We start from the raw sequence: 14,066 nt of genomic DNA, 5'->3' as shown, positions 1-14,066 counted from the left end.
TTCCCGTAACATTTAGATTTAACATTTAACATTTAGATTTATATATAACATTTAGATTTATATACAACATTTAGATTTAACATTTAACATTTAGATTTATATATAACATTTAGATTTAATATTTAACATTTAGATTTAACATTTAACATTTAGATTTAACATTTAACATTTAGATTTATATATAACATTTAGATTTAACATTTAACATTTAGATTTATATATAATATTTACATTTAACATTTAACATTTACATTTAAATATAATATTTACATTTAACATTTAACATTTACATTTAAATATAATATTTACATTTAACATTTAGCATTTAGATTTAACATTTAACATTTAGATTTAACATTTAGCATTTAGATTTAACATTTAAAATCCTGTTTTAAATATGAAAAGTTACAAATATTTTACTAAATGTTGTAAAAAATGACTCGAAAAAACATGTTTTTGTAAGATTTAGAGCTAAATGTGGAAAAATGTTGCTGTTAATTTCGGCATGTTTCAGTTTACAAACGGCGCCCCATAGTATTGGGACTGCTCAGTATGTCACTAAATTAGATCTTCTTAAAGGTTACTAGCAGGTTCCTTTAACTGAACGTGCCTCTAACATCTCTGCCTTTGTAACACCTGATGATTTTTTGCAGTACACAGTCATGGCGTTTGGAATGTATAACGCTCCAGCCACCTTCCAGAGGCTGGTAAATAAAGTCCTCCGTGGCCTGTCCAACTGCAGTGCCTACCTAGATGATCTAGTAATTTATGCTGAAACATGGCAAGATCATTTGGAAACTCTACGCCAGGTATTCCACCGTTTGGCTCAGGCGACTCTAATTCTCAACTTAGCCAAGTGTGAGTTTGCCAAAGCTACGGTGACGTACTTGGGCAGGGCGGTGGGACGTGGACATGTCCGGCCCATTGATGCCAAAGTAGCAGTGATTAAAGAGTTCCCCACACCTAGTACCGGGTGTGAGTTGTGTAGGTTTCTAGGGATGGTGGTAGTGATCTGTTGGTCAAGAACAAAACGGCTCTTAGAGCCGGATCTTTGAAGTGAACAACGCGAGCTGGCTCCTTATCGCAAGCCGTGGGTTTTTTCTTTTCTTTCTCTCACCCTCTCTCTCGCACTTTTTTCCGCTTCACTCTGCACGTGAGCCTTGTGCTTTGCGCTGGGAAGAGGGGGGAGTATGAGGTGCCGTAAGGGACATTATTACTGAAACGCTCTCACACACACTACTGAAACGCTCTCACACACACAACTGAAATTTTAGCTCTCACACACACTACTGAAACGCTCTCACACACACAACTGAAATTTTAGCTCTCACACACACAACTGAAACGCTCTCACACACACAACTGAAATTTTAGCTCTCACACACACTACTGAAACGCTCTCACACACACAACTGAAATTTTAGCTCTCACACACACAACTGAAACGCTCTCACACACACAACTGAAACGCTCTCACACACACAACTGAAACGCTCTCACACACACAACTGAAACGCTCTCACACACACTACTGAAATTTTAGCTCTCACACACACTACTGAAACGCTCTCACACACACTACTGAAACGCTCTCACACACACTACTGAAATTTTAGCTCTCACACACACAACTGAAACGCTCTCACACACACAACTGAAACGCTCTCACACACACAACTGAAACGCTCTCACACACACAACTGAAATTTTAGCTCTCACACACACAACTGAAACGCTCTCACACACACTACTGAAAAACCAAGGCATTTCAGTTGAACAGGAAGGCATTTCAGTTAAACAGGAAGGCATTTCAGTTGAACAGGAAGGCATTTCAGTTAAACAGGAAGGTGTTTCAGTTGAACAGGAAGGTGTTTCAGTCGAACAGGAAGGCGTTTCAGTTGAACAGGAAGGCATTTCAGTTGAACAGGAAGGCATTTCAGTTAAACAGGAAGGTGTTTCAGTCGAACAGGAAGGCGTTTCAGTTGAACAGGAAGGCATTTCAGTTAAACAGGAAGGCATTTCAGTTAAACAGGAAGTTAATTCTTGACAAGGAAACTGAAGGAAAAAGTGTTAGATTTCAAACAAACCACTACACAGATGTCTACTCAGCAAACTGTTAGTTAGGGGTGGGTTTTTATAATCGATTTATTGATTAAAATCGATTCTGGCTTGGATAACGTGAAATCGATTCATTAAAATCCTGAATCGATTTTTTAATATAAATTTATTTTACCCGAAATGCCAGAATCTCTGGTGAAACCTCACAAAATTTCAACAACCACCAAACAGCTAAGACAGTAAATGAGAGCAGGTACATGGCTTCTGCACAAAGACGTAAACACACAGCGCGGACCCGCGGATCAGAATCAGTGAGATGTCGCCTTTCTCACCCGACAGCACGGACACGGTCGGGGCTGAAAGCCGACAGCTCGCTGACTCTGATCTGTCGGCAGGTCCGCGCTTTGTTTTCACCCCGTTTTTGCGCCGATTCTAAAGCTGTTAGTTTTATCTCTCTCCAAACAATATTGACTGAACCAGCAGCAAAAGAAGATCCAAACTGCACTTCACATAAAAATCGTCATGAATTCCCTAACTGTTTTGCTTCCACCACGATAAAATCGCACGTCATGCACAGCCCTCTCTCTCTCTTTCTCTCTCTCTGTACTTCAAGAACAGTTTCCCGTCTAAAAATCTGTTTTCTGTATTATTCGCTTGCTTGTTATGCACAAGTCTACTGTTGTTTACAGCGCAGTCGGCCGCTGTTTTTTGTTTTTTTTTTTCATTTTACATACTTCCGAAAAGAAAACCTAATTTCTGCCGTTCAATACTGAATAAATTTAAACTTTTTAAAATTATGCAAAATGCAAAACGTTAGCCGTGTCTCTAATAAAACCGCTGTAACGTCAGAGGTAACGTTCATATGTTAATGGTTTTCTTTCGTTTTTGATGTACTGCAGAATATTTTTTATAAAATCCCAGGCCAGGAAAACCACCTTCATGTTTTTATGTGTTTTATCTTCAGCTACTTTGACACAAAGGCATCTGCTGTGATGCTCACACCTTTGATAAAGTCTTGCGTGTGTCAGCTTCCTTTTTTTAAATACAAAAATATGTAAATGTACTGATCTGAATTATAATATTTCTGACTGTCAAAATTCCCCATAATCAAATCGAATTGAATTGAATCGAATCGTGGAACAAATCGATTCTGGACTTTAGTGAGACAGCTGCATTACTTAACAATATATTAGCCTCAGCATAAGTCAAAATTTAGAATAGCGGGAGACGTGCATTATCCTGGTTATTTTTTTGGCATATGTGCTTTTTGTCTTTTTTTTAGCAAAGAAAAATATCTTAAAACCATCAATAAAACCAGGGAGAGAAGGCTTAGCGTTCCTCCATTTAGCACAATGGATATGATATTTACTCAAAAGTATTGTTAAGATATTCATTGTGTGTACTCATGTTGTACAGTGTTTAACTGCATTATGGTTACTGTGGTTTAACAGAGACAGTATTTTAGTTGCTACCACAAGGAGGCACTGTTTCATTGTAAGAGCACGGATGCTGCGTCATCACGCCCCTAAGAAAAAAAAAAAGTATACCACAACGAAAATGGCACCCATGAGAAAAGTTTTGCCGCATGTTGATGAGGAATAAAGTTCCCAAAAATATTAAGGACATTTTTTCCTCCGTCGTCATTTTCCTTCGAGTTGATCGCTGTCGATGCTGCAATACTCAACAAGTATGATGATGTTAATAATGTCTGAGACATCCAATGCTAGATGATCCATATAAAAAAAATTATGATGTAATTCAAACAGTGGCACATCATTAATATTTAGGGAAATCCAATTTTTTAAGTTGCACCAAATACATTGTGTGATAGGGCATAGGAAAAAAAAAAGATGTTCTAGGGTTTCATTTTCATCAGTACAAAAAGAACACTGATCCACCTCAAAGCCAAATCTCTTTTTTTAGAAATTCTGCCACAGTATTAGTTTTGTTTAAAGTGTGTTTCTTTAACTTTAGGTAGAATAGGCTATTTCATAAATTTTTAGTATGCTTTATCCAGTGTATATGAAATAACTAAATTAGAACCATGCCATGTAACCATTCTGTTGTAACTATGAAATATTTTGTCTTTGAAGAAACTACTAACAAATTTCTTATTGCATTTTTATCAAACAGCTGACATTGCCCTAGCAATAAATTTGGGAGCACTGATGAGAAATTATTGTATATCATAAAAATTTTAATCAAATGAAGCAGAGGCAGTGGGACCAGTTCACAAAATTTGTTATATTCTCTTTGAGAACAGTTTAGACAATATTTTTCTGAAAAGTCTGTGTAACTTAGAATGACACCGTTATCATCCAACAAATCTGTTATGAATATAATATTTTTGTTCAAACCAGTCACTCTTGAAAATTGATTTTTGATTAAGTGTTATTACCCTATTATTCCATAAGGTTGAATTATGGGGAGAAGTTGTGGGTAAATCTCATTTTCCCAAAAATGCAACGTCTGTTTTGGAAAGTTTGATATCTTTATGGGGATTTTATTTGCCGCAAAATCACATTTCAAAATAAAGTCTAATCCTGTATACTATTTTATTAAACAAGAATCATGGGATGTGGAGCTAAGTAGAGTCTGGCTGTGACAGACAAGATTTTAACCATTTAATTCTAAGGGTGCCAACCATAAATTCCAATTCTGGAGTTTTGATACCACCTTTATTGTATCCCTTCACAAGCTGAGATCTTTCTATGTAATGGGTTTTATTCCTCCACAAAAATTCGAACACATTTCTATTTATGGTTTTCATGGTATTTATCGTTTTTTTATTTTTTATATTGTTTACGTGGCGCAAAAAAGGTTGGGGACTGCTGTACTAGCAGGTTGCTGAGTAGAAATCCTTGTAGTGTTTTGAAATATACCACTTTTTCCATCAGTTTCCTTGTCAGGAAACAACTTCCTGTTCAGCAGAAATGCCTCTGGTTTCAGTGGTGTGTGTGAGAGCGTTTCAGTAGTGTGTGTGAGAGCGTTTCAGTTGTGTGTGTGAGAGCGTTTCAGTAGTGTGCGTGAGAGCTAAAATTTCAGTAGTGTGTGTGAGAGCGTTTCAGTAGTGTGTGTGAAAGCGTTTCAGTAGTGTGTGTGAGAGCGTTTCAGTTGTGTGTGTGAGAGTGTTTCAGTTGTGTGTGTGAGAGCGTTTCAGTAGTGTGTGTGAGAGCGTTTCAGTAGTGTGTGTGAGAGCTAAAATTTCAGTAGTGTGTGTGAGAGCTAAAATTTCAGTTGTGTGTGTGAGAGCTAAAATTTCAGTTGTGTGTGTGAGAGCGTTTCAGTAGTGTGTGTGAGAGCGTTTCAGTAGTGTGTGTGAGAGCGTTTCAGTTGTGTGTGTGAGAGCTAACATTTCAGTAGTGTGTGTGAGAGCGTTTCAGTTGTGTGTGTGAGAGCTAAAATTTCAGTAGTGTGTGTGAGAGCGTTTCAGTTGTGTGTGTGAGAGCGTTTCAGTAGTGTGTGTGAGAGCTAAAATTTCAGTAGTGTCTGTGAGAGCGTTTCAGTTGTGTGTGTGAGAGCGTTTCAGTAGTGTGTGTGAGAGCTAAAATTTCAGTAGTGTGTGTGAGAGCTAAAATTTCAGTAGTGTGTGTGAGAGCTAAAATTTCAGTTGTGTGTGTGAGAGCTAAAATTTCAGTAGTGTGTGTGAGAGCGTTTCAGTAGTGTGTGTGAGAGCGTTTCAGTAGTGTGTGTGAGAGCGTTTCAGTAGTATGTGTGAGAGCGTTTCAGTAGTATGTGTGAGAGCGTTTCAGTAGTGTGTGTGAGAGCGTTTCAGTTGTGTGTGTGAGAGCTAAAATTTCAGTAGTGTGTGTGAGAGCGTTTCAGTTGTGTGTGTGAGAGCTAAAATTTCAGTAGTGTGTGTGAGAGCATTTCAGTTGTGTGTGTGAGAGCGTTTCAGTTGTGTGTGTGAGAGCGTTTCAGTTGTGTGTGTGAGAGCGTTTCAGTAATAATGTCCCTTACGGCACCTCATAGGGGAGGGGCGGTAGTAACACTCGCAATAGCACAGGAACAGAGCAGGAGGGAAAGAGAGGAAGAGAGCCAGGGACAATAACGTCACATTAGAAACGTATAGTAATCATCCACAACTATTTTCAGTTGCAGATGATAAAGGATTCAGAAAGTTTATTCATGCAGGCCCATATGACAGAGAATGTGCATCTTCTTTTTGTTTTCATATTTTAATTTATATTTGTGTTGTGATTTGCAGTGTTTTGTGTTGTTTCACTTTAAATTTGTTTAAAAGGAAAGCTGAAAATTTAAATAGTTAAAAGTTGAAATATAAATAGTTGGTTTTTGTATTATATGATTTATTTATTACATTTTATGTGGAGTGAATAAATAAAAGTATATTTCCAGTGGCCGCTAGAGACGAAGCACGTACAAAGTCCGAAGCACGTACGAAACATAACAGAAGTGCTCCAGGATTCTCGGCGCAGTGTTGAGCTTTTGTGCTGCTTCCTGGCTAGTGGCTACACAAGCCAGGAAGTACCAACGACCGAATTTGGTGTGTGTTAGTAACAGGTAAATGAACTTTTTTTTTTAAATTATTTGAATATATGAGTGCTTGTGTATAAATACACAAACAATACACATATGCTTTTAATTGTGTAATTTAAGTGATCTAGGTAGCTCTGTTTTGGAAGTTCAGTTAACGCTAGAAATGTGTTTTGGAGTTTGTTCGTGCTTTGGAATTTGTATGTGCTTTTTGGAGTTTGTACGTGCTTTGTCTTTATTTTAAGCCGGTGTTGCCTCGACCAGTTCAAAACTCCTGCCAATAACCGGGCAGAAACACCAAAACTGTAGAGACTAGAGCCCTCACCGTCTCTCCCCGATCTTTTTGGCAGAAGAAGCGCGACAAGACAATAGACTAGGTTCAACTTTTCATTGCAAACAAATTAAACAAATTCGCATTTGGAGATCAACCAATTGCACACAAACCATGGTATGCCCTACATAACACTAGTTGATCTGAACCCTCCTGACTCAGCAGTTACACTTATACCTTTGCACCCCCACCTCCTGTCACCCGACTCTCAACCTTAGTGGAAAAGTAAAATCCTCACAGGGGTCCCACAGGCTCACTGTTATCTCCTTTTAAGGAGTTGTTTCCCATTCTCACAGAAACTAACACTTAAAGGTGTTATCTGCTTCTGTCCAGCTGCGGTCACTCTCCGAGTTTTATCTCTCTCTCTCTCTATGTGTGTGCATGTTAGTATGACCTACTGACCTATGATCTACTTAAATGACTAACAAATATAATGCTTTGCTAACAGTTACGCAGCTAAATCCCTAGAGTTATAATAATATATTCCCACACTTACTATGACCCCTATTAAGCTGTGCTTGAAGCTGTTGTCCTGTGAGCCACCTATCACGCAAGCTGTTAACTCTCAGAAACTTGTCCTCTGATTCAGTTGTGGCTTTGGGTCTGCCAGACCTCTTCCTATCAGAGTTTCCCCAGTATCATGACGTCAAGAACTACAGTTGTGAGTTCTCAAAGAGTAATGACCTACAAATTGTTATGGAATAAACATATATTCTTAGTGCTTATTTTCTGAGGATATTGTTTTATGTATCTTAGTAACAAAGGCTTGTAAACCAAGGCCAGTTTGACTCACAAACTAAGTGCTCAGCCAGAATGAAAAACAGGAAGTTACTGTAAAGCTGTACAAGCATATTAATAAATATAGGAAGCCAGACAGAAAAAGAGGAACTAGTAAAATATAAGGAGTTGTTTGTATCAAAACTGTGTGTGACGTGTAAAGTACCAGAATAACACCTATATGAGACACAGTTTCTAGCTTCTAATGTTAAGAGATTCTGCAACTGGCTTTGGGCTGTGCAGGGCTCTCTCTTCCGGAAGATGATTGAATAAAAGAATTCTGAATGTTTTGACCACTCTAAGTTGGGTTTTCTCTGTTCTATCATGGGGATAAAAGAATCGGGCTTAATAAAGTCTGTGGCTTTTACTCCAGCAAGAGAATCTCCTTACCACCAGTGTACATGCGTGATTTCATCCCAGCTAACAGAACTCCCAGCTACTGTATTTTCACGACCATAAGACTAAAAGTCTTAGACTTTCTTCAAAAAGTACGGCGCGCCCTATAGCGCAGTGCGCCCTGTGTGTTGTAAGGAGGACGTAGTAGAGAACACCATGAGAACGCTAAAGGGTGAAGTGTGGGCGGTGGATCATCGAGCAAAGAACGAGCGGGAGAAGTGTTTCGACGGTCACCATTCGGCTAAAAGCAGTTTCACTAGCTGAAGAGATGAACATTGAACATTTCCAAGGAGGTCCGTCTTGGTGCTTTCGTTTTATGAAACGGTGCCATTTTTCCATCCGGACCAGGACTACGGTAGCGCAGCAACTTCCAGCGGATTATAAGGAAAAGCTGGCCATCTTCCGCTCCTACTGCAGCAAACACATCGGCGACAAAAACATCCAGCCCAGCCACATCACAAACATGGACGAGGTCCCGCTCACTTTTGACATCCCGGTGAGTCACACTGTGGAGAAGAAGGGGACCAGCATGGTAGCGATACGCACAACAGGGTATGAAAAGTCTTCTTTTACTGTTGTGCTTGGCTGCCATGCTAATGGACAGAAACTGCCGCCTATGGTGATTTTTAAGCGAAAGACTTTGCCTAAAGAGAAGTTTCCAGCAGGAATCATCATTAAGGCAAATGAAAAGGGCTGGATGGATGAGGAAATGATGAAAGAGTGGCTGAGGGAGGTGTATGTAAGGAGACCAGGTGGTTTTTTCCACGCATCACCATCGCTCTTAATCTGTGACTCTATGCGTGCCCATCTCACAGCCGATGTGAAAAAACTAGTGAAACAAATGAACTGTGAGCTTGCTGTCATTCCGGGAGGCCTGACAAAGGAACTCCAACCGCTGGACATCGGTGTGAACCGCCCGTTCAAAGTAAGTCTGCGAGCGGCCTGGGAGCGATGGATGACCGATGGAGACCACAGTTTCACCAAGAGTGGAAGGCAGCGCCGGGGGTGTTACGCCACAATTTGCCAATGGATTGTAGATGCTTGGGCTAACATGTCTGCTGGCACTGTTGTTCGAGCTTTCGCAAAAGCCGGCATCATTTCCGAGGAGCCGCACGGCACGGAAAGTGACTCTGACAGTGAAGAAAGTGAACTTGGCATGTTTGATGGAGATTTAGCGCAGCTGTTCAATTCAGACACAGAGGATGAGGACTTCGATGGGTTTGATTGATGATAAAAATGTGAGTACCAAACTTCGTTTTGCTCCTGCTTTATTTTTAAATACGCACACTTGTATGCTTGTGTGTTGTTGATGATGACGATTACCGGTAATAGAAATGTGAGTAAGGTACCGAACTCAGGTTTGCTCCCGCTTTATTTTTAAATACGCATATGGTACTTGTATGCGCCCTATAATCCAGTGCGCCTTATGTGTGTGTTAAATACAGTAATGGCACACATAACTGAGACTGCGCCTTTTAGTACAGTGCGTCTTATGGTCGTGAAAATACGGTAATGAAACTGCAGGGGAATGGCCCCATCTAGAACACTTACAGGCAGAAATTGCACCTCTGCAGGACAGTGAAGTGGGTCTGCTTATTGGATACAACTGTACACAAGCCCTACTTCCAAGAGAGGTTGTGTCTGGCAAAGAGAATGGGCCTTATGCCCAACGTACAGACCTTGGATGGAGTATTGTTGGTAATGGGAACTCCTGTGTTGCTTATGGGGACGCAACTGGAATCAGTCATCGGATAGTTGTGAGACAAGTGATACCAGATGTTGTCTTCTGTCAACCTCAAAAGGGTAGTTCATTATGTGAGCCAAACCAAAGTAAAGGAAGTCACTCCCTCAGACATCATAAGGGTCTTGGAATCAGACTTTTCAGAAAGAACTGGAGAAGATGTTGTGTCTCAAGATGATCTCAAGTTCCTGACAAAGTTAAGAGAAAACATAATCTAAAATGATACAGGTCACTTTGAAATGCCACTGCCTGGCAGACAATGCAAGGTGGGAGAAATCAAGGAGGATGATCCTGAACTGATTGTGTGTAACACTAAGTCAAAGGAAGACCAATCATTGTTGGATCACCTCAAGAAATTCTCTGACTGGTCAAAGTTATCGAGAGCAGTTGCCAGACTGAAACGATACATCAGAATGACAAGTGATAGCACAAGTCTAGAGGAAAGGAAATAAGCAGAACTTGTTATTGCCAAGTTGCTTCAGATGAGATAAAGAGCTTGAAACAAAAAACAATAGTTGAAACCAGTCCACTGTGCAAGTTAAATCCTTTCTTGGATGAAGAATGGATTTTAAGAGTGGGAGGATGTTTAAGTCAAGCCACGTTGCACCCTCATGTGAAGCATACAGCAATTCTACCAAAGAATAGCTATGTAGCAGCTTTACTAATCAAGCATTTTCACAAAATAATCCATCATCAAGGATGTGGAATGACAATGAACGAACTGTGAGCAAATGGTTGGTGGATCCTGGGATGCAGCAGTGCAGTTTCATCACATATTATTAAATGTGTGACCTGCAGGAATTACAGAAGATCCACTGAAGAGCAAAAAATGGGTGACTTGCCACAAGATAGGACAGAAACAACACCGCCTTTTACTTACTTTGGCATGGACTGCTTTGGTCCAATCTATGTTAAGGAAGGAAGAAAGACTCAAAAAATATGGTCTTTTATATACCTATCTATGTTCAAGAGCCATACATATAGAAGTGGTTGATGACATGACAACTGATGCATTTCTCAATGCTTTAAGGGCATTCATTGATAAGAGGAAATGTTCGACAGCTAAGATCCGACCAAGGAACAAATTTTGTTGGTGCTAGGAGAGAGATCATGGAGTTAATGAAAGGAATGATCAAGAAAAGGCTAGCACTCTGGGATGTGAATTTCTCATGAACCCCCCCAGCAAGTCATATGGGAGGTGTCTGGGAGCGTCAAATAAGGACTATAAGAAGTGTTCTTACTGCTATTTACGATCAGTCATCACAAAGGCTTGACTGCACCTCCTTAAGAACCTTTCTGTATGAGGTCATAGCTATCTTCAGTAGCAGACCACTCACAACTGAACATTTGAATGATCCATCAGGCCCTGAACCACTGACTCCAAACCACATCTTAACAATGAAGTCCAAGATCGTTCTGCCCCCGCCTGGAGAGTTTGTCAAAGAAGATGTTTATCTTAGAGTCAGAAGTTTATCCAGGATCAGATAATCGAGTGAGGAAAATAAAGTTGCTCATTGGTGATAATACACATGACAAAGGTGGGACCCCCACAGCTAAAACAGTTTTTCTTGAGAGACCTGTTCAAAGGGTGGTTACTCTCTTAGAAGCAGACTAAAGGGTTGTTTGCTAGAAGTTACCTGACAAAGAGTTGATAACAGGACATTCTTTGGTGATAAGTAGAAATGCTTGTTTAAAGACACTATTTCATTAGGAAAATCCCACATGAAGATTAGTGCGATTTGGTGGGAGTGTAGCTGTTGGCATGATGACATTGTTTATATAATTTGGATTATTTCTTTATCTTGTCAAGGTCCATGCCATTACTGTAAATTGTTTAAGCTGTACATTACTTTATGTTTTGTTATTTTATTTTCACGGACCCGGTTCCAGGGACTCGGGGTCTGTCAGCAGTGTGGACTATGATTATTATTATTATTATTGTATTTTATGGGGGTGTTCTGCTCTGCTGCTTTTCCTGTGCTCCATGTTTGTGTTTTGGCAGGAGGTCAGTGTGCTGGAGGGACCCCCATGTCCAGCGCGCCCTCCACATCCAGCGTGGCCTCCATGTCGTCCACGTTTAGCTCGGCCAGCACTTCAGGGATCATGGGCCATTCTACACTGTGGCTCACCTGAGCTGCAGCGCCGCCACCACTGGACGCGTGGCCACTCGCCAGGGGTGCAGCATCGCCGCCACTGGACCCGTGGCGGGCCGCCTGAGCCCCGTCATCATCATCGCCATTGGGCCCGTGGCAGGCTGCCGGACCCGCAACGACGTTGCCACTAGACCCGTGGCAGGCCGCCGGAGCTGCAACGACGTTGCCACTAGACCCGTGGCAGGCCGCCGGAGCCGCCACACTGTTTCCGCCGGATCCGTGGCTGCTCCCCGGAGCTGCAGCGCTGCTGCCATTGCACCCGTGATAGGCCACCTGAACTGTTTTGTGGGGACAGTTTTCACACCGCTGCTGGGTGCTCGGTCAGACTTTTTGGACTGTGGCCCTAGAGAGGGTTTTGTTTTTGTTTATTTAGGGATTGGGTCTGGCAGGTGTTTTGGCAGGTGTGTGTGTGTGTTTGTGGGCGTGGGGGTGACAGGCACACTCAAGGATCTCCACACACACCTGGCGCGATCAAGCCTCGTCAGCGGAGCTACAAAGCAGTGTGGCTGAGAGCTCCTCGACGCTGGATCGTTGAGTCACTACCCGTCAGTGTTTCCAGCAAAGTCAGTGCATGCTAAGTCTATCGCTGTTAAGTTGTGGGTTAACGGCTGTCTTTGTAGTTTTCCAGCAGGAGTGCGGGAACGGGAGAGCAGCGAGCACAAGTTTCACGGGAGCGGAGACACTGAGCACGGGCACTGAGAAGGAGTCACGGCACGGGATTTGGAGGCGCACGGGGAATTTATTGTGTACTGTTTACTCCACTGTAAATAAACGCACTGTTTGCATCGCAGAGTCCTGCATCTTGGGTCCTCTTTCCCCATACACCATTTATGCAGTTAACGTTTTGGTGCTCTTATTTTGAAAGTCAAGCTCGCTTACCAGTTGCGCTAGTTTCCTCTTTGGGTAGAAAGAAGGCGAAAACACCTGTAAGCATGCAGAAAAAATGGTCTTTATTGAAAGTCATGTTAAGTGGACTTTAACTACAGACGGTTAAAGGAAACCTCAGAAGAACGGCGGCTTATTCGCTTTTTGCAGCATGCAGCCAAGGAGATATTTATTGATTTATCGTGTTTGTTGTACGGTGTTATTTTTGGTGCTGTGTCTTACGTTGAGTTTTATTTTGTTAATGCTGTATAGTTTTTATGGTGGCTTTGGAGAGAAGTCTTCAAATAAATCAGTGACAGAAAACCACTTGCGTCTGCCTGTGCTTCGAGGGAATTATATCTGGACTGCAAGACAATTTCATATGTCAGTTATTAATGGCCAGTCTATATGTTGGAGCCGAATTTTCAGCCCTCCTAAGAATCCATGCGGGCAGAGGTGGGACTTGCGGCCAATCGTTTTATCATGAAAGAAGGAAGGGGGGGCAGTTGTTCCGAAGACAGAAAGTGTATTGGGTTTTTTTGTTGTTGTTGTTGTTTTTTCCCCAAAATAACCTCTGACAATAAGGCCTAATTTCTGACATTCAGTACCGAAGTAATTTAAGCTTTCACAAATTATGCCAAATTGCAAAACTCTTAGCTATGTCTCTAAAAAAACAATCTGTAACTTTGTGAAAAACAGAAACTTTTCTGTTTTTCACTTTCTACTATAGAAATTTTTGTTTCTCTTTTTGACAATTTAAGTCCAAAGAGTCATGCTGACAGAATTCTTTCTTTGTCACAACAGTTTTCTCTTTATCGTGTAGAAAAACAGTTAAATATGTAACTGGAGTGTAAAGAAGTTTTACTGGCCCACAATGTAAAATGAGTTTGACATCCCTGCTTCAGAAGGACTCATCAAGAGTGCATTAATTTGCATAATGATGATCCAAACTCATTAGCCAAGAATATGTTTATTACGCTATACTTTCATTTTTCAAATTAAAAATGTGTTAATGAGTCATATGAGATCAGTAATTAATTATTATGTTTACATACAGCAAATGATTAACACTGAAATATGAAATACCTTTTTCATATAATACAACACAAAGCTGAAAAATCTTTTAATTTATTTCTGAATAAAGCAAGTCACATTTCTCAGGGTTTTATAAGCAAGCTAAGTATTGAAATATATCCACCGAATTTCATACATTTTTACAATACATGATGCCATGAAAGTTCTTTTCACCTAG

Source organism: Aulonocara stuartgranti (genome assembly GCF_965226115.1).
Source record: "Aulonocara stuartgranti genome assembly, chromosome: 8".
Lineage (NCBI taxonomy): Eukaryota > Metazoa > Chordata > Actinopteri > Cichliformes > Cichlidae > Aulonocara > Aulonocara stuartgranti.
This window is presented reverse-complemented; position numbering follows the sequence as displayed.